Source organism: Rhinoderma darwinii, chromosome 2 (assembly GCF_050947455.1).
Source record: "Rhinoderma darwinii isolate aRhiDar2 chromosome 2, aRhiDar2.hap1, whole genome shotgun sequence".
Taxonomy (NCBI): Eukaryota; Metazoa; Chordata; class Amphibia; order Anura; family Rhinodermatidae; genus Rhinoderma; species Rhinoderma darwinii.
The window spans coordinates 415,043,575-415,067,382 of record NC_134688.1 but is presented as its reverse complement, the minus strand read 5'-3'; the positions used below and the strand labels follow the sequence as shown (position 1 = coordinate 415,067,382).

The window sequence follows — 23,808 nt, the reverse complement described above, 5'->3', positions numbered from 1 at the left end:
TTAGGGTTTGCGACATCCAAAATACAACCACATGTCAAAAATGAGTCACAGTCACATGCGATTTAACTCTGTGCTGGAAAAGTCGCTTGCGATCTGCGACCAAAAATCCAGCAGATGTGGTCGCATCACGTCACATGTTGTAAGAGAACCACATTCACAAGCATACTTGTGATGTCGCAATGCAACCTAGCGATCTTTGTATCACGCGACCAGCCATGTAGCCCTAGCCTTATTTAAATATCCCGGATTTTATAAGAGAAAAATAGTGCAGCATGGAATATAGAAATTATACTGGACTCCAACCAATCAACATGCTGCCTTGCGCCAAATATTATAGGAAACAGAAAGTAGTACCTTGATTATTCACTATATGTGCACACACTTACTAAAAAAACATCTGAAAATACAGAGCTGTTTTTCAAGGGAAAACAGCTCCTGATTTTCAGCCGTTTTTTTAGCAACTCTCGTTTTTCGCAGCTTTTTTAACGGCCGTTTTTGGAGCTGTTTTTCTAGAGTCATTGAAAAACGGCTAAAGAAGTGACATGCACTTCTTTTTCGTGGGCGTTTTTTTGACCCTTGAAAACAGCTCCGTAATTTCAGACGATTTTGATTTTGTGTGTGCACATACCCTAACAATGAAGATTTACTTACCGGAATCTTCGTTCTGCAACTGAAAAAAGAAAAACAATAATTTAAATTGAGATTTGCACAAGCAATTATATAAAATAAGAATGAAATTAAAAGTCGTTCATATTATTGGTACAAGATCAGGACCCCACTCAGTTGTCAGATCACTATAGACTCCGATCATCTTAGATCTTAGCCAGTGAAGCCGCAGGTCTGGGTCTTACAGATATAATACGTATGGACACTAAAATGCAGCCATATTATGACTCAATTGCTTTGTAATGGGCTTTACTGACCCTTTTACTCCTATCACAGAGATGCCATATTTGATCAGCACGACTACAATGTGTAATAGGACGATTTTCTTTCAACCTCACCATGTAACTATCACAATATTATAACATAATGGGGGGTTATGAAGTGACAAATGTGTCAGTAGAAGATGTCAAACATGGAAACTATGGAGATAAATTGCTATAGAATGGCACTCACCCTGTGCTTCTTTCACTGCAGCCTGCAATAGTAAAGACAGAGGGTAAGCAGAGAATAGAAATGTGCCACGCGGTATACGGTTATGTAATATTACGTTTACCTCGATGTAGCTCTGCGTCTGCAGTTCCTTTATATATAGAGATGCCGGAACCTGAAAAGTAAGAAAAAAACCTACATGTTATCTGCTGAACATCAAATATCTCTCTTTATCCATCGAATCTATTGGATTGTATGTGATAGTCTGGTGGGGGCAACAAGTAAAGTTATTAACACTTTCCTGGCTGGACTGTTTGCTGTTCCAGTTTTTGGGATTTACTCCTATATAACAGGCTCTATACTTATGTTTTGGTTGGCACCACTCAATATATCACTAGTGCAAACATGCAAAGCACCTTACACAAACATGTACATACTTATTTATAAGATAGAGTAAGAATAGCATACATGCACTGATATTATGTCAAAATATAATCCTTCATTTAAAGGGGTTATGTGGGGACCAAAAATGATTCGCCGTGTACTCACTGCAATATATGAGTACACTGCTAATATATATTCCGGTCCCCCGTCACGCTGATTCCGAGATTTTTTATAGATTTTTAGTGTTACCAGGGGACTAGAAGTCTAATTGCACAGTCTTCTTTGATGACGATACGACTCTTTGTCATGTGACTGGCTCCGCTGTAATCACTATACTACTGCTCCTGCATATACATGGAGTACAGCGGTGTCGGTAACATGATGAAGAGTCATATCGTGATCAAAGAAGACTGTGCATCTAGACTTCCAGTCCCCCAATGTTCTTTTATTGGAATTTTTAACTGCATACAGAGCAGCTGTATCTAGCGTTATTTACTCAATCCGTCAGTCCTGCGAACCTGACGGGTTCAGTGACAGCGGTTCCTGCGTGCAGGGCCGGCCTTAGGGGTGTGCGACCATTGCACAGGGCGCATCACTCCAGCAGATGGAAGTGAATAGCGTTAGAAGATACAGCTGCTGTGTATAGAGAATACGGAGCAGCTGTATCTAAAAAAGTAAAAATATTTTTTAATAAAAAGTATTTGTAAAGTTGCACCAGACACACTGATACACCTTTTTATTAAAAAAGAAATAAAAAAATTGCCTTACAAATGTTTACATAGCCTTTAATTTACATAAAAGTCCCCGTCCCCCCCCAAAATAAAATAAACCTCTATTTTTTATTAAATATTATAAAAAATTAGGTACTGCCACAATCGTAACGACCCATAGAATAATGATAACTTGTTATTTATACAACATGGCACATGGCATAAAAAAAACTAATTTGTCAATAAGAAAACAATAGTGGAATTGTTCTTTTTTTGTATTCCCTTCCCAAAAACATAATAAAAGATAATCAATACATTATATGTACCCCAAAAAAACAAGCCCTCATAAAGCTACATCGACAGAAAAATAAAAACTAAAGTTATGACTCTTGGAATGCGAGTATAAAAAATAACAGTTTGGTCAGTAAGGCCCAAATAGGCCCGGTTGTTAAATGGGTTGTCCAGGTTGGGGGCTGTTTTTTATACTGATGACCTATCCACGGGATAGGTCCTCAGTATATGATCGTGGGGGTCCAAACCCCGGACCCCACAACTGATCAGATGTTCCAGTTGCCTCCGGGCGCCGAAAACTATGTAGGGTCGGTGCTCCTCCAGGAAGACGGTCCCTGCATCGCCTCCAGCTGTGCTAGAATGACTGTCATCCGCAGCAGCAGCATGGAGCGATGCAGGGACCATTTTCCTGGAGGAGCGCTGAGTCGCTGTGTTGAAGGACCTGTGGCCGGAAGTGACAACACAGCGTGATCTCGCGATTGAAGATGGGATCACGCTGGGCTGTGAAGAGGAGAACTGTATGACACTGATTGGACAGCGTCATACAGAAAACATTGCACAGCCCAGAGTGAAAAGAAAGTCCCCTCCCATTTGACAGGTATAGCCAAATTAGCATATTTAGAAAAATGCTCATAACTTTGCAAATAATAAACATTTTAGATTTTTTTTTTACACTGTAGTTATCAGCATCATAGCGCCTATTAGATTAGTCAGGTGATACGGAATTAAAAAACTAGTGTCAGAGCCTCTTTATATACACAGCATAATAATTTTTGGGGTCAGTGGCGTTTTTATCAAAATGCAGCATGCTGAAGGTATTAAGATTTTTTTAGTAATTTTTCTCCACAGGTTTCTCTATAGAACTTCAAAACTGCCTGGAAAAACACATGTACAAAATTATACAAATTTAAAAAAAAATGTTTTCAAAAATGCTTGTGGCGTTTTTGAGGCAATTTTGTAGTCAGTGTTTATTTTTCCAAACGCAGCATGCTCTGGGTATAGCAATTTTTCAGGCGTTTTCCCATTGGATTCTCTATAGGCATTCAAAAACGCCATAAATAAAGCACGTACAAAATTATACCAAATGAAAAACACCATAAAAAGGCATGTTGCCTTTTAATAACGCTAGCATTTTTAGAAGTGTTTTATTTCGCCGTTTAAATTGCCTAAAAATACTCAGTATGAAGGAGGCCTTTGGGCATGTTCACACGTGGCGGAATTGCTGTGGAATTTCGCTACGGACAGTCCGCACTGGAAATTCGCAGCATACATCTGTCCATTGGTTTTCACACCTTTTTAGTTATCTTCGTGCAGGCATTGCAGACTACTCTGCTGCGGACCATAGGCTGCGGTGCGGAATTTGGTGTCCGCAGCATACACTGGCTGTTGCGGACTTGATACGTACTTGTGGCAGAATTTCTCCATTGACTTCAATGGAGTTGCAAAATAACGCAATGAAATCTGCAGATGTTATGTGTGTTGCGTTGCGGATTGCTTTCACGAACAGGATATTTCATCATTCTGGCTGGACCTATCTGTGTCGAGGTCTATAGCTAGATTGAGAAGGAATGTTTTAAAAGAGAGCAGGATGTACTCTTCACCTGAATCCGCAAACGACTAATCCGCAGCAATTTACTTCACATTTTTTTCAAAGGCGCAACGGAAACTGCAATGCAGATTATGTGCGGCATTGATGTGGACAGTGTCTGCAGAAATCAGCCACGTGTGACCATGCCCTTAGTGTCATACTCAGAGCCAGGGCCGCCATCAGGGGGGTATTACTGGTACTCCCGTCAGGGGCCCGGCCACATGGATGAAGAAAAGGGGCCCGCCGGGCTGCCGTCGCCCCCCCCCTCGGACTGTTGCCGTCGCCCCCCACCCCTCGGACTGTTGCCCCCCCCCCTCGCAACGCTCACGACCCCCCCTCGCAACGCTAACGGGCCCCCACTCGCAACGCCCGCGGCACCCCCCTAGCGACCCCCCCCTAGCGACACCCCCCTAACGACAATCCCCTAGCGACACTCCCCTAGCGACACTCGCGGCAGCCCCTGCATACCTGTTGTAGCTTCACTGGATGGGGAAGATGCAGCATGTGCTGAAGCTGCGTGTGGAGATCCCGCCCCCCAGCTCCTCTACACTGCCGACCGGACCTGCAGGCTGGTGAGTATGTTCCCCTATCCCTCCTGCTTCCCATCCCCCTGACCCCATTTGTAGATTGTATAAAGTTGGTTAAAAAGTTTTTTAGTATTCTTTCGTTTTCCTAGCGTTTTTTTGCCGCGATTTTCGTAATCGCGGCAAAAATGGCGCAGTTTTGCCGCGATTATATAAAAATTGCGGCAAAACCGCGTGATTTGTGCCGCAGTTACGAAAATTGCATAAAAAAAGATACAAAACATTAAAAGTGCTGTTAGGCTATATTCTCACAGTGCGGTCAAGTCCCGTTTTTGCAAAAATGTTGGCAAAAAAATGGGATTTCACCGCACTGTGTAACTAGACTAAGGCCTTATTCAGATGGCCGCATTCGGTCCGTGACATACGGAGCGTGTATCGGCCGTATTTCCCAGGCTGACCACAATTCATGGAGCCGGACTCCTAGCATCATAGTTATCAGTGTTGCTGGGAGTCCCTGCCTCTCTGCGGGAATACTGTCCCATACTGTAATGATGCTTTCAGTACGGGACCGGGGACAGTATTCCCACGGGAAGGGAGGGACTATGATCACAGATAACTGTGATGCTAGAAACCCGGCTCCCTGAACTGTGGTCGGTCCGGGAAATATGGCCGATACACGCTCCGTATATCACAGACCGAACATGGACATCTGAATAAGCCACTTACTTGCCTCCTATTTTTGGTGCGGATTGCGCACTGAAAATACACTACAAATTACAATATAAGGCCTTATTCACACGAACGTGTTATACGTCCGTGATACTTATTACGTCGCACGGACTTATGTTAGTGAATAGGGGCCGTTCAGACTGTCTGTGAATTTCACACAGCGTGTGTGCGCTGTGTAAAACTCACGACATGTCCTATACTTGCCCATGTTTCGCGCAGCACACACCCATTGAAGTCATTGGGTGCGTGCAAATAGTGCACGGCACACGGAAGCACTTCCGGGTGACGCGCGTGATTCGCGCTACAGTAGGTAAAGAAGTGAAGGGAAACATAAAAGCCCCCCCTTCTTTACTGTGTTGTAACATCAAAACAGAGTGTCATAATGATGCCGGCTGCGCGAAAATCACGCAGCCGCGCACCATATGCTGACGGCACACTGAACTTTTGCTCGGGCAAAATGCAGCGTTTTTTGCGCGTGCAAAACGGACACGTTCGTGTGAATAAAGCCTAAGGCGATATTCAGACCAACGTGTGTGAAATCAGACGTGAAGAACGGCCATTTTTGTGGCCGATTTGCAGCCGTTCGGGACCCGTTCTCACAGACTTGAGTCTATTGAGGGATCCGTGAAAACGCACAAAAATAGGACATGTCCTATTTTTTTACAGGCCCTTCACACGATCCGTTAGAACAACAACCGTGTGAATAGCCCCATAGAAATACCTGCAGCCGTGTGACGGCCATTAAAAAAACGTCCTTCACACGGACGATTAACACGTTAGTCTGAATAAGCCCCAACTCATGTGAATGGGGTTTGTCAGAACGTCATGCACGTGTAGCATTTCACCCCACAAATATTTTTTTTTCAGCTTCCCAGTACATTATGCGGTACAATAAATGGTGCCATGAAAAACTACAACTAGTACCGCAAATAACAAGCCCTCAAGTAAAAAAAATTATAGCTTTTGCAAGGTGGAGAGGAAAAAACAAAAGTTAAAATCCAAAAAATGGCTGAGGAGGGAAGGGGTTAAATAAGCTTCATGCCTATTAGCCCTTATTCACACGACAGGGTTTCCCGGCCTGGTGACGGCCGTTCATAAATCAGCCGTCACCCGGCTGCAGTAGGAACAATAGACCCCTAAAGGGCTATTCACACGACCAATTTTTTGACGGGCCGGGAAAACCGGCCGTCAAAAAATGGGACATGCCCTATTTTCGGCCGTTTACCCGGCCGCCCGGCTCCCATAGAAGTCTATGGGGCCGTGTAATACACGGCCATCACCGGAATGTGTCCCGAGTGATGGCCGTGTCTACCGTCGCTCTCTCCTCCTCACATCGCAGAGTGCATGTGAGGAGGAGGAGTGTATCTCATTCAGAAGAAGCGCTCTATGCTGGAGGTAACACTGTGGGGGTACTGCTGTTGCGACGTCTCTGCTCTGCTATGTGCAGGGGTACTGTGTGGCAGGGCTGTGGTGTACAGCAGGTGGAAGGGGGCGCTGCGCTGGCTCCCTTCCCAAATCGCCCTGGCCCGGCGAATCAGCCTCCTTTCCGCCCTGGCGCTTCTTCAGGCATCGCTACAGCTATAGCAGCCATAGCGGCTGCTAGCGGCGACACCCACCATGGCCGATGGCGCCGCTAGCAGCTGCTGTGGCTGCTACTGCTGTAGCTTCGTCCCAGCTCTGCTATGTGCTAGCCCCACTTTAGCTCCCTGAAGGAGCGGAATCCCTGTGTGTTCGGGGATTCCGCTCCTGGACAGAGCTCTTGATGTCTCTGTCCATATATGGGCAGTGACATCAGGGGAAACTCCTGAAGCGGAATCCCCGAACACTCTGTGACCGGGGATTCCACACCAGGAGAAGCCAGTAACGTTCAGTGTCCATAAATGGACACAGACGACAGGGGCTTTTCCTGAAGTGGAATCACCGGCCACATGGGGATTCCCCTTCAGGAGTTGCCCCTGATGTCACTGTAGAGATATGCCCGGCCCGGAACAGATGCAAAACTAATGCAAACCGACCGGGAAAAACAGTGGGACACTGTGGTGTGAATAAGGCCTAAGGGTATGTTCACACAATTAGCAAAAACAGTCTGAAAATACAGAGATATTCAAGGTAAAACAGCTCCTGATTTTCAGAAGTTTTTTTAAGCAAACTCGTGTTTGCTCATCCACTTCTCTTCGTTACCACCCAGCTTCTGGCAGTGCACAGACACACAGCGTGTCCTCGCGAGATCACGCTGTGACGTCACTCACTTCCTCCCACAGGAACTTAATTGCGTCGGATAAGCGAGGACACGCTGTGTGTCTGTGAACTGCCAGAAGCTGGGTGGTAACGGAGAGAAGTGGATGATGCTGATTCGTCAGCATCATACACTTCTATTCACAACGCCCAGCTAGTAAAACAAGTAAAAACGCCCAGATGTACACACACAATACACGCCCACTTGGGCATAACTTTAAAAACGCCCAGTTGTACTTAAAAAAGGCTCATTTGCATAAATATAAAAATGTTCATAACTTGGCCAAAAATGCTTGTTTTTAAAAAAAAAAAAAAACCTTACTGTTATCTACATTGCAGCGCCGATCTGCTGCAATAGGAGATAGGGGTTTGAAAATCTGGTGACAGAGCCTCTTTAAGGCCCCTTCACATCGTATTGTTGCCCTAAGTTTATTGTGTAGTCAGGAAATCTCCTACCTTACAGTATAAACAACGTAGACGATAATTCACAGGCCTCCATTATGTCCTTTTAGCCTCCGTCGGGCTGGTGGACGTCGGTTTACCTTCTTTTTGAAGGATGAAATGGCGTAGTAAACTTTGTTATTCCGGAGTCCCCAGGCAGCATCACAAGTGCTCTACCCGTGGACTTTGTCCCTGGGAGCTCCTGACATCACTGTCCATATATGTAAAGTGACATCAGGGGATTCTCCAGGGCCAGAATCGCTGGCCAGAATGTTGCCGACGCTCCAGCCGTGTACTCAGGCTTTGTGCAGCTTCGGACGTCACTTTATGTATATGGACATCAGGAGCAGCGCCATAGTCCCTGGGCAGAGCGCTAGTAGAAGGCTCCAGCCCTGTTCATGAACAGTGACTTCAGTAGTTTCCCCTGGGCCATTCCCCAGGCGACGTATCCCACTATATGCCATACAGTCGGATACGTTTTAGCTAAATAGATCAAAATCCGGAGCATTAACCGGTCACTGCCGGCTCCATGGTTTCCTTCACTGTAATTGACATCAGCACCAAAATCATTTAATGCGAATAACGTACAAACATGAGCGCCACACTTTCCGTTGCCCACCCCCGGTAATGGAAGGGGGGGCCCAGACATCATGGCTGTATGGGGCCCAGAAATTCCTGATGGCGGCCCTGCTCAGAGCATGCGGTCTTTGGAAAAAAAAGCCACTGACTAAAAAATGTACTCAAAATTGCCAAAAACACAAACGCAGTGTATGTAGTGCTCTTGATATTTTACTATGGACTTTAATGTAACATCTGGCTGCAGCAAAAAAGCACCACAAAAACGATAATAATAACATCAGCAGATTTCATCCTTTGCATTGCGTTTGAAAATCTGCACAATGTCCTAAAATCTTGGAGCATTTTTTCTGCTACATGTAAATGGAGTTTTTAAAATCACATTCATATGTATTATACTGTAACTTTATTGCAGATTTTTGGTGCGGATTCCCCATAATAAATTTGCTGTGTCTGAACATCACTATACGCTTTTAATTCCTTTAGGCTATGTTCACAAAACATAAAATATACTCTTTAGAACTATCCTAAAGCCTTATTCACACGAGCGTATTTCACGTCCGTGTTATGCGCGTTAAAACAACAGACGTCACACAGACCTATGCAATTCAATGGGGCCAATCAGACATTCAGTGTTTTTCACGTAGCGTGTTTCCGCTGCGTGAAACTCACCGCATGTCCTATTCTTGTGTGTTTTCTGCACATCACGCACTTATTGAAGTCAATGGGTGCGTGAAAAAACGGACAGCACACGGATGTGCGTGATTCATGCAACAGTTCCTAAAGAAATGATGCGGAAAAAATAAAACACCTCCTTCAGTTTTTTTTTTGCTGACGTAAAAAATTCATGACATACGGATGACATACGTGCGTAAAAAATGCAGACGCACACTGTACACGGATGCAAAATGGAAATGCAATGCAGTAAAAACGCTGCATTTTTTACGCGCACAAAACGGACACACATGTGAATTAGGCCTTTTTCTCGTGGATTTTTGGTGCAGATTCTGCAAAAAAAATCTGTGACAGTTTACAATACAATACATGTGGACAGTGTCCTAACAATCACGGTCGCAGAGGGTGCGACTACCACAGGGCCTGGACGGGAAGGGGTCCCGGCAGTAGACCTTGTTCCCCTGTTGAGTGCCGCTTACTAGGGCATCGCAGAGAGCCATTGGCTCCCTGCCCTGCCACTTACTCTTGTAAGCCATAGTCTGTTTTAGGCCTTAGTATACTAGGCTTTGTTCAGCGATATTTGTTTATTGAATAGTAGTAGCATCTATTAAAGGGGTTTTCCCATAATCAATATTTATCACCTATCCACAGGATAGGTGATAAATATCTTATCGGTTTGTTCTGACCACTGGGACACCCACCGATCCCGAGAATGGGCTTACCTGACTGTCCCTGTGCACCTCATATGACAGGAGCGGTACTGTGCAGGTAAGTCCATTTTCGGGATCGGTGGAGGTCCCAGCAGTCGGACCTGCAGCTATGGGGGCATTATACTGTATGGTGCAGCTATGGGGTGCATTATACTGTATGATGCAGCTATGGGGGGCATTATACTGTATGGGGCAGCTATGGGGGGCATTATACTGTATGGTGCAGCTATCGGGGGCATTATACGGTATGGGGCAGCTATGGGGGCATTATACTGTATGGTGCAGCTATGGGGGGCATTATACTGTATGGTGCAGCTATGGGGGGCATTATACGGTATGGGGCAGCTATGGGGGCATTATAATGTATGGTGCAGCTATGGGGGGGGGCATTATAGTGTATGATGCAGCTATGGGGGCATTATACTGTATGGTGCCGCTATGGAGGGCATTATAATGTATGGTGCAGCTATGGGAGCATTATACAGTATGGTGCAGCTATGGGGGGCATTATATGGTATGGGGCAGCTATGCGGGGCATCGTACTGTAAAGTGCAGCTATGGCGGGCATTATAATGTGTGGGGCAGCTACGGGGAGCATTATACTGTGTGGTGGATTTATACTGTGGGAGCAGTTATGGGGGGCATTATACTGTCTGGGGGCATCTATGGGGGGCATTATACTGTGTGGGGGCATCTATGGGGGGCATTATACTGTGTGGTGGATTTATACTGTGGGAGCAGCTATGGGGGTCATTGTACTGTGGTGGTCAGCTATGGGGGCATTATACTGTATGGGGGCATTATACTGTATGGGGCAGCTATGGTGGGCATTATACGGTATGGTGCAGCTTTGGGAGCATTATACTGTATGGTGCAGCTATGGTGGGCATTATACTGTATGGTGCAGCTATGGGGGCATTATACTGTTTGGTGCAGCTATGCTGGGCATTATACTGTATGGTGCAGCTATGGGGGCATTATACTGTATGGTGCAGCTATGGGGGGCATTATACAGTATGGGGCAGCTATGGGGGTCATTATACTGTACGGTGCAGCTATGGGGGACATTATACTGTATGGTCCAGCTATGGGGGCATTATGCTGCATGGTGCAGCTATGGGGGGGCATTATAATGTATGGTGCAGCTATGGGAGCATTATACTGTATGGTGCAGCTATGGGGGGCATTATATGGTATGGGGCAGCTATGGGGGGCATTATACTGTGTGGGGCAGCTATGGGGGCATTATACTCTATGGTGCAGCTATGGCAGGCATTATACTGTGTGGGGCAGCTACGGGGAGCATTATACTGTGTGGTGGATTTATACTGTGGGAGCAGCTATGGCGGGCATTATACTGTGTGGGGCAGCTACGGGGAGCATTATACTGTGTGGTGGATTTATACTGTGGGGCAGCTATGGGGGGCATTATACTGTGGTGGATTTATACTGTGGAAGCAGCTATGGGGGGCATTGTACTGTGGTGGTCAGCTATGGGGGCTTTATACTCTATGGGGGCTTTATACTGTTTGGTGCAGCTATGGCGGGCATTATACTGTATGGGGCAGCTATGGGGGGCATTATACTGTACGGTGCAGCTATGGGGGACATTATAATGTATGGTGCAGCTATGGAAGCATTATACTGTATGGTGCAGCTATGGGGGGCGTTATACGGTATGGGGCAGCTATGGGGGGCATTATACGGTATGGGGCAGCTATGGGGCATTATACTGTATGGTGCAGCTACGGGGGGCATTATACTGTATGGTGCAGCTATGGGGGGCATTATACAGTATGGGGCAGCTATGGGGGTCATTATACTGTATGGTGCAGCTATGGGGGACATTATACTGTATGGTGCAGCTATGGGAGCATTATACTGCATGGTGCAGCTATGGGGGGGCATTATAATGTATGGTGCAGCTATGGGAGCATTATACTGTATGGTGCAGCTATGGGGGGCATTATATGGTATGGGGCAGCTATGGGGGCATTATACTCTATGGTGCAGCTATGGCGGGCATTATACTGTGTGGGGCAGCTACGGGGAGCATTATACTGTGTGGTGGATTTATACTGTGGGAGCAGCTATGGGGGGCATTATACTGTGTGGGGCAGCTATGGGGAGCATTATACTGTGTGGGGCAGCTATGGGGGGCATTATACTGTGGTGGATTTATACTGTGGAAGCAGCTATGGGGGGCATTGTACTGTGGTGGTCAGCTATGGGGGCTTTATACTCTATGGGGGCTTTATACTGTTTGGTGCAGCTATGGCGGGCATTATACTGTATGGGGCAGCTATGGGGGGCATTATACTGTACGGTGCTGCTATGGGGGACATTATAATGTATGGTGCAGCTATGGGAGCATTATACTGTATGGTGCAGCTATGGGGGGCATTATACGGTATGGGGCAGCTATGGGGGGCATTATACGGTATGGGGCAGCTATGGGGTATTATACTGTATGGTGCAGCTATGGGGGCATTATACTGTATGGTGCAGCTATGGCGGGCATTATACCGTATGGTGCAGCTATGGGGGGCATTATAATGTTTGGTGCAGCTATGGGAGCATAATACTGTATGGTGCAGCTATGGGGGGCATTATACAGTATGGGGCAGCAATGGGGGCATTATACTGTGTGGGGCAGCTATGGGGGCATTATACTGTATGGTGCAGCTATAGGGGCATTATACGATTTGGGGCAGCTATGGGGGCATTATACTGTATGGTGCAGCTACGGGGGGCATTATACTGTATGGTACCGCTATGGTGGGCATTATACGTTATGGTGCAGCTATGGGGCATTATACTGTATGGTGCAGCTATGGGGGACATTATACTGTACGGTGCAGCTATGGGGGACATTATACTGTTTGGTGCAGCTATGGGGGCATTATACTGTATGGTGCAGCTATGGGGGGGCATTATAGTGTATGGTGCAGCTATGGGAGCATTATACTGTATGGTGCAGCTATGGGGGGCATTATACGGTATGGGGTAGCTATGGGGGCATTATACTGTATGGTGCAGCTATGGGGGGGCATTATAGTGTATGGTGCAGCTATGGGAGCATTATACTGTATGGTGCAGCTATGGGGGGCATTATACGGTATGGGGTAGCTATGGGGACATTATACTGTATGGTGCAGCTATGGTGGGCATTATACTGTAAAGTGCAACTATGGGGGGCATTATACTGTATGGTGCAGCTATGGCGGGCATTATACAGTATGGAGCAACTATGGGGTGCATTATAATGTATGTTGCAGCTATGGGAGCATTATACTGTATAGTGCAGCTATGGGGGCATTATACAGTATGGGGCAGCTATGGGGGGCATTATACTGTATGGTGCAGCTATGGGGGCATTATACGATTTGGGGCAGCTATGGGGGCATTATACTGTATGGTGCCGCTATGGTGGGCATTATACGTTATGGTGCAGCTATGGGGGCATTATACTGTATGGTGCAGCTATGGGGGGCATTATACAGTATGGGGCAGCTATGGGGGCATTATACTGTACGGTGCAGCTATGGAGGACATTATACTGTTTGGTGCAGCTATGGGGGCATTATACTATATGGTGCAGCTATGGGGGGGGCATTATAGTGTATGGTGCAGCTATGGGAGCATTATACTGTATGGTGCAGCTATGGGGGGCATTATACGGTATGGGTAGCTATGGGGGCATTATACTGTATGGTGCAGCTATGGCGGGCATTATGCTGTATGGTGCAACTATGGGGGGCATTATACTGTATTGTGCAGCTATGGCGGGCATTATACAGTATGGAGCAACTATGGGGTGCATTATAATGTATGGTGCAGCTATGGGAGCATTATACTGTATGGTGCAGCTATGGGGGCATTATACTGTATGGTGCAGCTACGGGGGGCATTATACTGTATGGTACCGCTATGGTGGGCATTATACGTTATGGTGCAGCTATGGGGGCATTATACTGTATGGTGCAGCTATGGGGGGCATTATACAGTATGGGGCAGCTATGGGGGCATTATACTGTACGGTGCAGCTATGGGGGACATTATACTGTTTGGTGCAGCTATGGGGGCATTATACTGTATGGTGCAGCTATGGGGGGGCATTATAGTGTATGGTGCAGCTATGGGAGCATTATACTGTATGGTGCAGCTATGGCGGGCATTATACTGTAAAGTGCAACTATGGGGGGCATTATACTGTATGGTGCAGCTATGGCGGGCATTATACAGTATGGAGCAACTATGGGGTGCATTATAATGTATGTTGCAGCTATGGGAGCATTATACTGTATAGTGCAGCTATGGGGGCATTATACAGTATGGGGCAGCTATGGGGGCATTATACTGTATGGTGCAGCTATGGGGGCATTATACGATTTGTGGCAGCTATGGGGGCATAATACTGTATGGTGCCGCTATGGTGGGCATTATACGTTATGGTGCAGCTATGGGGGCATTATACTGTATGGTGCAGCTATGGGGGACATTATACTGTACGGTGCAGCTATGGGGGACATTATACTGTTTGGTGCAGCTATGGGGGCATTATACTGTATGGTGCAGCTATGGGGGGGCATTATAGTGTATGGTGCAGCTATGGGAGCATTATACTGTATGGTGCAGCTATGGGGGGCATTATACGGTATGGGGTAGCTATGGGGACATTATACTGTATGGTGCAGCTATGGCGGGCATTATACTGTAAAGTGCAACTATGGGGGGCATTATACTGTATGGTGCAGCTATGGCGGGCATTATACAGTATGGAGCAACTATGGGGTGCATTATAATGTATGTTGCAGCTATGGGAGCATTATACTGTATAGTGCAGCTATGGGGGCATTATACAGTATGGGGCAGCTATGGGGGGCATTATACTGTATGGTGCAGCTATGGGGGCATTATACGATTTGGGGCAGCTATGGGGGCATTATACTGTATGGTGCCGCTATGGTGGGCATTATACGTTATGGTGCAGCTATGGGGGCATTATACTGTATGGTGCAGCTATGGGGGGCATTATACAGTATGGGGCAGCTATGGGGGCATTATACTGTACGGTGCAGCTATGGAGGACATTATACTGTTTGGTGCAGCTATGGGGGCATTATACTATATGGTGCAGCTATGGGGGGGGCATTATAGTGTATGGTGCAGCTATGGGAGCATTATACTGTATGGTGCAGCTATGGGGGGCATTATACGGTATGGGTAGCTATGGGGGCATTATACTGTATGGTGCAGCTATGGCGGGCATTATACAGTATGGAGCAACTATGGGGTGCATTATAATGTATGGTGCAGCTATGGGAGCATTATACTGTATGGTGCAGCTACGGGGGGCATTATACTGTATGGTACCGCTATGGTGGGCATTATACGTTATGGTGCAGCTATGGGGGCATTATACTGTATGGTGCAGCTATGGGGGGCATTATACAGTATGGGGCATCTATGGGGGCATTATACTGTACGGTGCAGCTATGGGGGACATTATACTGTTTGGTGCAGCTATGGGGGCATTATACTGTATGGTGCAGCTATGGGGGGGCATTATAGTGTATGGTGCAGCTATGGGAGCATTATACTGTATGGTGCAGCTATGGCGGGCATTATACTGTAAAGTGCAACTATGGGGGGCATTATACTGTATGGTGCAGCTATGGCGGGCATCATACAGTATGGAGCAACTATGGGGTGCATTATAATGTATGTTGCAGCTATGGGAGCATTATACTGTATAGTGCAGCTATGGGGGCATTATACAGTATGGGGCAGCTATGGGGGGCATTATACTGTATGGTGCAGCTATGGGGGCATTATACGATTTGTGGCAGCTATGGGGGCATAATACTGTATGGTGCCGCTATGGTGGGCATTATACGTTATGGTGCAGCTATGGGGGCATTATACTGTATGGTGCAGCTATGGGGGGCATTATACAGTATGGGGCAGCTATGGGGGCATTATACTGTACGGTGCAGCTATGGAAGACATTATACTGTTTGGTGCAGCTATGGGGGCATTATACTATATGGTGCAGCTATGGGGGGCATTATAGTGTATGGTACAGCTATGGGAGCATTATACTGTATGGTGCAGCTATGGGGGGCATTATACGGTATGGGGTAGCTATGGGGGCATTATACTGTATGGTGCAGCTATGGCGGGCATTATACTGTATGGTGCAACTATGGGGGGCATTATACTGTATGGTGCAGCTATGGCAGGCATTATACAGTATGGAGCAACTATGGGGTGCATTATAATGTATGGTGCAGCTATGGGAGCATTATACTGTATGGTGCAGCTATGGGGGCATTATACTGTATGGTGCAGCTATGGGGGCATTATACTGTATGGTGCAGCTATGGGGGGCATTATACTGTATGGTGCAGCTATGGGGGCATTATACGGTATGGGGCCGCTATGGGGGGCATTCTACTGTATGGTGCAGCTATGGCGGGCATTATACTGTGTGGGGCAGCTACGGGGAGCATTATACTGTGTGGTGAATTTATACTGTGGGAGCAGCTATGGGGGGCATTATACTGTGTGGGGGGCAGCTATGAGCATTATACTGTGTGGGGGCAGCTATGGGGGGCATTATACTGTGTGGTGGATTTATACTGTGGGAACAGCTATGGGGGGCATTGTACTGTGGTGGTCAGCTATGGGGGCATTATTCTGTATGGGGGCATTATACTGTATGGGGCAGCTATGGTGGGCATTATACTGTATGGTGCAGCTATGGGGGTATTCTACTGTATGGTGCAGCTATGGGGGGCATTATACTGTATGGTGCAGCTATGGGGGGCATTATACTGTATGGTGCAGCTATGGGGGCATTATACGATTTGGAGAAGCTATGGGGGCATTATAATGTATGGTGCAGCTATGGGAGGCATTATACTGTATGGTGCAGCTATGGGGGGCATTATGCGTTATGGGTTATGGTGCTGCTATGGGGGGCATTATACAGTATGGGGCAGCTATGGGGGGCATTATACTGTACGGCGCAGCTATGGGGGACATTATACTGTATGGTGCAGCTATGGGGGCATTATACTGTATGGTGAAGCTATGGGGGGGCATTATAATGTAGGGTGCAGCTTTGGGAGCATTATACTGTATGGTGCAGCTATGGGGGGCATTATACGGTATGGGGTAGATATGGGGGGGCATTATACTGTATGGTGCAGCTATGGCGGGCATTATACTGTGTGGGGCAGCTACGGGGAGCATTATACTGTGTGGTGGATTTATACTGTGGGAGCAGCTATGGGGGGCATTATACTGTGTGGGGCAGCTGTGGGGGCATTATACTGTGTGGGTGGCAGCTATGGGGAGCATTATACTGTGTGGGGGGCAGCTATGGGGGGCATTATAATGTGTGGTGGATTTATACTGTGGGAGCAGCTATGGGGGGCATTGTACTGTGGTGGTCAGCTATGGGGGCATTATACTGTGTCCCGGGGGCAGCTATGGGGAGCATTATACTTTGTGGGGGGCAGCTATGGGGAGCATTATCCTGTGGTGGTCAGCTATGGGGGGCATTATACTGTGTGGGGGCAGCTATGGGGGGCATTATATTGTGGGGGCAGCTATGGGGGCATTATACTGTGGGGGCATTCATGGGGTCTGTCGGGCAAGGCAGCTGGGCATAGGTGTGCGCAGGGGTATGGTGGTGTTGGGTAGGGGGGCCTAAGCTGAATTATGGGACCAGGGCCCATGAGCCTTTTGCTACGCCACTGCCAGGCAGAGTGCTAGTAGTGCTCTGCCCGGGACTATGGATCTGGGGTTGCCCCTGACAACACTATCCACAGTAACAGCAGGAGCCTACCTGGGAGGAGGGGGATGTGTGGCACTACCTCACTACCTGTAAGGTGGGCTGTGTGGCACTATCTACAGAGGGCACTAAATTTATTGGGGTACAAACTGGGGCCTAACTTCTATATAGGGGCATAAACAGGGCCTAACGTCTATATGGGGGCACAAAGTGACGATTTTTGGCATTTTACTGCCGCTGTGAGTTTCCCTGCAAAGGGGCCCACTAAGTCTGTGTCGCCCAAGGGCCCACATAAAACTGGAGCCGGCTGTAAAGGATCTGCCAGACACAGCTTCTGTGTCGACGCCCGTGGGTAATTTGTCTGCACCTGCTCCTAAGTCTGAGAGACTGACTCCATCTTCTACCACTCAGGCTGGCAGGCTGTGATAGGCTCTCCCACTCCCTCAGTCTTAGGAGCAGGTGCAGACAAATTACCCACTGGCGTCGACACAGAAGCTGTGTCTGGCAGATCCTTTACACCGGCCCTGTGTGTATGTGTGTGTGTGTGTGTGTGTGTGTGTGTGTGTGTGTGTGTGTATACAATGCATTCGGAAAGTCTTCAGACCCTTTACATTTTTTTCACATATTGTTATGTTGAGGTTTTGTGCTAAAAAAAAAAGGTTTTCCCCATTATTCTGCACTCAATACCCCATAATGACAAAGTGAAAACAGATAAATATAGAAGTAACCGTGGAAAAAGTAACAACCCAAGTTGTGGTCCAGTGCGGCTGATCTATATTAATCTATTGAGGACTTCAGGATGGATGAAAAAAACATTGGTTTAATCACCAGAAAGTGAGCGATGTTTCGGTTCACATTTGAAACATTCAACTTCGCTAACTTTCTGGTGATTAAACCAACTTTTTTTCATCCATCCTGAAGTCCTAAATAGATTAATATAGATCAGCCGCACTGGACCACAACTTGGGTGGGTGCACGCCGCCTGGGTCACAGCCCAATGACCCTTCAATGTAGAGAAAAAGGAAAGTAAAGTAGCATAGCCAAATGAGTGAAAAAAGTGATCGTGTTTAATTTCACATACGTTTCAGGTCAGTCGGAGCCTTTCTCATGTATAACAGTGCAATGAAGTGAGCAGATATATATGCATTTCATAATTACAAATCTCAACAAAATATTTCATACAAAAATAGTGAAAAGAATACAAAATCACACACAAATACAATATCAATAGAATCATATAAAAAGGTACTTATGCTTATACAAAAATAAATTTAACAGTGATAAATGTATATAGTGTAATACTCATATTGTGTTAATAAGGTCAATCAAAAAGATTGACAACGTACCTGTGAATACATGTGAACATTATATAGTCACTCAGGTGTATGTAACATACAAAAAACTCCATCGCAATCATAGAAAATCCACCATATACATATAGGGAACATATCCACTCCCCTAAAGAAACATAGCTAAGGTCACAAACCTATACCAAAAGGACACAATTTTATGGTGGGATATAACATAACATATAGACCACAGAACGGTCCTCAAATCAATCAGGTACCATAAACGGGATATATTGTAAACAAATACAAGGCGACTATATTCTCAGAAGCGGAGAGGATAATTATTCATTATATCTATACATAATACATCATATTGCATGGATTTCAATTATCTCACTACTAGCTTGTTTGATACATATTCTGTTAATGTTGACTAACTAGATATAGTGAATAATTATCCTCTCCGCTTCTATGAGAATATAGTCGCCTTGTATTTGTTTACAATATATCACGTTTATGGTACCTGATTTATTTGAGGACCGTTCTGTGGTATATATGTTATATCCCACCATAAAATCGTGTCATTTTGGTATAGGTTTGTGACAGTAGCTATATCTCTTTAGGGGAATGGATATGTTCCCTATTTGTATATGGTGGATTTTCTAAGTTCACGATGGAGTTTTTTTTTTGTTTTTTTAAATATATATATATATAATAACTTTAGTTTGTATTATACCCCATTTAGTATGAATTCATACTAGATAATTAAAGAGGCTCTGTCACCACATTATATGTGGCCTATCTTGTACATAATGTGATCGGCGCTGTAATGCAGATTACAGCAGTGTTTTTTTATTTAGAAAAACGATCATTTTTCACGGAGTTATGACCTATTTTAGCTTTATGCTAATGAGTTTCTTAATGACCAACTGGGCGTGTTTTACTTTTTTACCAAGTGGGCGTTGTACAGAGGAGTGTATGACGCTGACCAATCAGTGACCAATCAGCGTCATACACTTCTCCCCATTCATTTACACAGCAGCATCGTGTTCTTACTAGATCACTATGTGCAGCCGCATACACACACATTAATGTTAATCAAGTGTCCTGACAATGAATAGACATTACATCCAGCCAGGACGGGATGTGTATTCAGAATCCTGACCACTTCTCTGCACTTCTCTGTGAGCTACAGCATAGCAGGTGTAGTCTCGCAAGATTACGCTGTAAACTGTCATTCACAGCGAGATCTCGCTGTGCTGTGCTATAAATCACAGAGAAGTGCAGAGAAGTGGTCAGGATTCTAGATACACATCACGTCCTGGCTGGAGGTAATGTATATTCATTGTCAGGACACTTGATTAACATTAATGTGTGTGTATGGGGCTGGGTATGACGCTTATTGGTCACTGATTGGTCAGCGTCATACACTCCTCTGTACAACGCCCACTTGGTCAAAAAGTAAAACACGCCCAGCTGTCCATTAAGAAACTCATTAGCATAAAGCTAAAATAGGTCATAACTCCGTAAAAAATGATCATTTTACTAAATATAAAACACTGTTGTTATCTACATTACAGCGCCGATCACATCATGTACAATATAGGGCACTTATAATGTGGTGACAGAGCCTCTTTAACTAAACTTAAAATATATATGTGTGGGTGGGACACATACCCAGGTTGTACTCTGGGATGTACCAAACCTGTTTGGGATATGATAGTAGTGGCACCCTCTTACAAGAGGGGGTTCGCTGCATACAAAAACATAATTGCGCATGCGCGAAATAACGTTTGACGTCGTGACGCACATGGACGCGAAAATAGACATGACATAATCAATGGACATGCGCAGCGCTCAGTGTAGGACACTGACAGCCGATCCAGCGATGGTGGAGTAGTTTGTTTTAAATTTTTGTATGTTACATACACCTGACTATATAATGTTCACATGTATTCACAGGTACGTTGCCAATCTTTTTGATTGACCTTATTAACAAAATATAAGTATTACACTATATACATTTATCACTATGTTAATATATTTTTGTATACGCATAAGTACCTTTTTATATGATTCTATTGATATTATATTTGTTATATATGTTTTTTTCTGTCTCCCATTGATTTCAATGGGGTTTTTGAGGTGGAAAACGCCTCAAGATAGAGCATGTCATTGCTTTTTCCCGTGAGCTTGCGAGAAAAAAACGCCTCCACCTCGCATTGAAATCAGTGGGAGGCGATTTCGGGCGTTTCTTGCCGTGGTTTTTGACGTGGTTTCCGTAGAAAAAACCTCGGGAAAAAAACTCTGTGTGAACAGGGCCTTACAGTGTTTTGAGGAGTGCTGTGTTTGTTCTCTTTTGGCATTTATATATAAATATATACAGTATTTTTTTTTAAGGGGGGGGGGGACATATAGTTGTAGGGTCGTAGTTGAAGGCTCGGTTCACAAGGCAGAATTTGCGTGGCGGGTCCCACTGCAAAATTCGCTGCGGAATTACTCCTGCAGGAAGATTCCTCCTCCCATTGACTTCAATTTTTCCGCTAGCTGAAAAAATCAGCTAGCGGAAAAAAGAAGCACCAGACTCCCATTGAAATGAATGAGAGGCGGTATTTTTTGGCGTAATCCGTGGCGGGTTCCGCCGCAAAAATTCCACCGTGTGAATAGGGCCTTATAGTTCCTAGCAAGGCCACTGGGTCCTGCAGATGCGATCAACATACAGGAAGGGGGGAGTGGGACTAAGTCCAAAATTGCCCCTGGGGCCCATAGGACTCTAGTTACGCCCCTGCATGTAGATAGCGTTTTCAAAACTCCATCCACATGTAGCAAAAAAATGTGCAGCACGTCAATTCTGTTGCAGATTTTCACCTTAAACTTCACCCTTTACCAAGCAAAAGAGAAAATCTGTGACAAATCTACAGCAAAATCTGTGGCAAATTTGGAATGTAACAGAAGCTTTACACCATAAAAAAAACTTAAAACATTTTCACTAACATTACAGATGATAAAACCTGAACTAGTTCTACAATTCTGTAATACTGCATGTTATTGCAGTGAAGTCTGAATAAGGTCTTAGACCAGGTTCATGCTTTATGTTGACAATGTGATTTCTCTTTATATCTATGGAATATATTTCTGCTTATCAGAAGAAAAACAAAAAAGTAGAGACTACATAACACCCACAGTACATGAGCCCGGCCATAGACCACACACTAACCACACATCATTATCAGGTGCACAGATTCATGCTCCAACTAAGCTCCGCCCACTTCAGGGGAGAATTCAAATTGGCAGTTGGAAATGCTCCATCATGGGAAATAACTGACAATAAATGTAAGGTATTTATTGGTCTCCATACTACAAATTTCCTCCCCTATCACCACTGGTCTCCTATAGGGGGGTCATCAATGTTACATCATGTGATCACTGGAGGATTTTAAATAAGTACAGACAGAACAATCTACACAGACAGCCCAGAGTACAGACTGTCTGCTATATTCTCCTATATTGTATCCTGTACAAGTAAATCACACACTGGGGAATATCTGGATTATATTATCAAATTAACAAAATGTCATTCTCCCCAAATTCTTTATTGGATGGGAAATTCTGACTTACATAATCCGGGAAAAATAGTGGATAGTCCATGTCCTCGGCAGGTCTTTATCCACGTAATCCGCTCCTCTTCCTCCTCCAACGGTAATCCGCTCCTCTTCCTCCTCCAACGGTAATCCGCTCCTCTTCCTCCTCCAACGGTAATCCGCTCCTCTTCCTCCTCCAACGGTATACCGCTCCTCTTCCTCCTCCAACGGTAATCCGCTCCTCAAACGCTCCTCTTCCTCCTTGAACAGTCGTTTGTCGCAAAAATCTCACAAAAAACGCCTATAAATAAGAGGAAAAAACATAAACATGAAGGAAACATTTACAAGGTAGGTGGGAAGAAACAAAAAATAAACAGTGGTCAATGAAAGGCATACTTACAATCCAACTCCAACTGAAACCCTCAAAGAAGTGTCTGGTCGGCGGCTGCTTATATAACCTCCCTTCATGATGTCACAATGGGACAGCTTCATGCCATTTAAGGTGGTACCGTCTATAAAATTCAATACCACTGAAAAGTGGGAATAAATTCCCCTTAGCGTACAGTCTTTTAAATCTAATGTATTACATAATAAACTATTGACATGATATGTGTAGATTGTGTTTCTTTCATGTAATGTTAATAAGAATAACTGTATATTCTGTACCTAATTGTTATATTCTTTTGCTATGTTTTTTGTGGAGAAGCGCATGTAAAAAACGCCAGCAGTCTGAAGCATTTTGAGTGGTGTTTTGTATTTTGTGTCATTTTGTACAAGCGTTTTTCCTGGAGTTTTCAAAGATATATTGTGAAGTCTATGGAGAAACACCCCAAAAAAATGCCATACATAGAGCATGCTATATTTTGATAAAATTGCCACTGACCTAAAAAAATGCCACTAAAACGGCACAAAACGCTATGTATGAAGATAAGTTCATAATTTATTAGAGACTGTTTTAGCCCCCAATGCGAAATGTGTAAAATAATGTGAAAAAGTATAGATGGTTTATCTGCAGATTTAAGTGTAGATTTTGTACATTTGTGACAAAATTGAAATAATGGAGGCAAATAGCGGCCAAAGGCTTTTAAAATTGCGCAGGCCATATTCACACCTGATGCACTTCATTATAAGAATTGTGTGACGTCGCCGCAGGAGCTAGGTAAGATCTGAATTATG

The 23,808-nt window shown here is 45.1% G+C and overlaps 1 long non-coding RNA gene across 1 annotated transcript; it reads right to left on the bottom strand.

Moving 5' to 3' along the window:
• Positions 1–650: 650 nt before the first annotated feature.
• On the bottom strand, positions 651–22,927 carry LOC142741450 (uncharacterized). Its single transcript, XR_012881142.1, has 4 exons — positions 22,670–22,927; positions 1,220–1,270; positions 1,120–1,141; positions 651–670 (listed from the first exon to the last, which is right to left on the bottom strand). It is a non-coding gene; the product is annotated as an uncharacterized LOC142741450 (long non-coding RNA).
• Between the last annotated feature and the right edge of the window lie 881 nt (positions 22,928–23,808).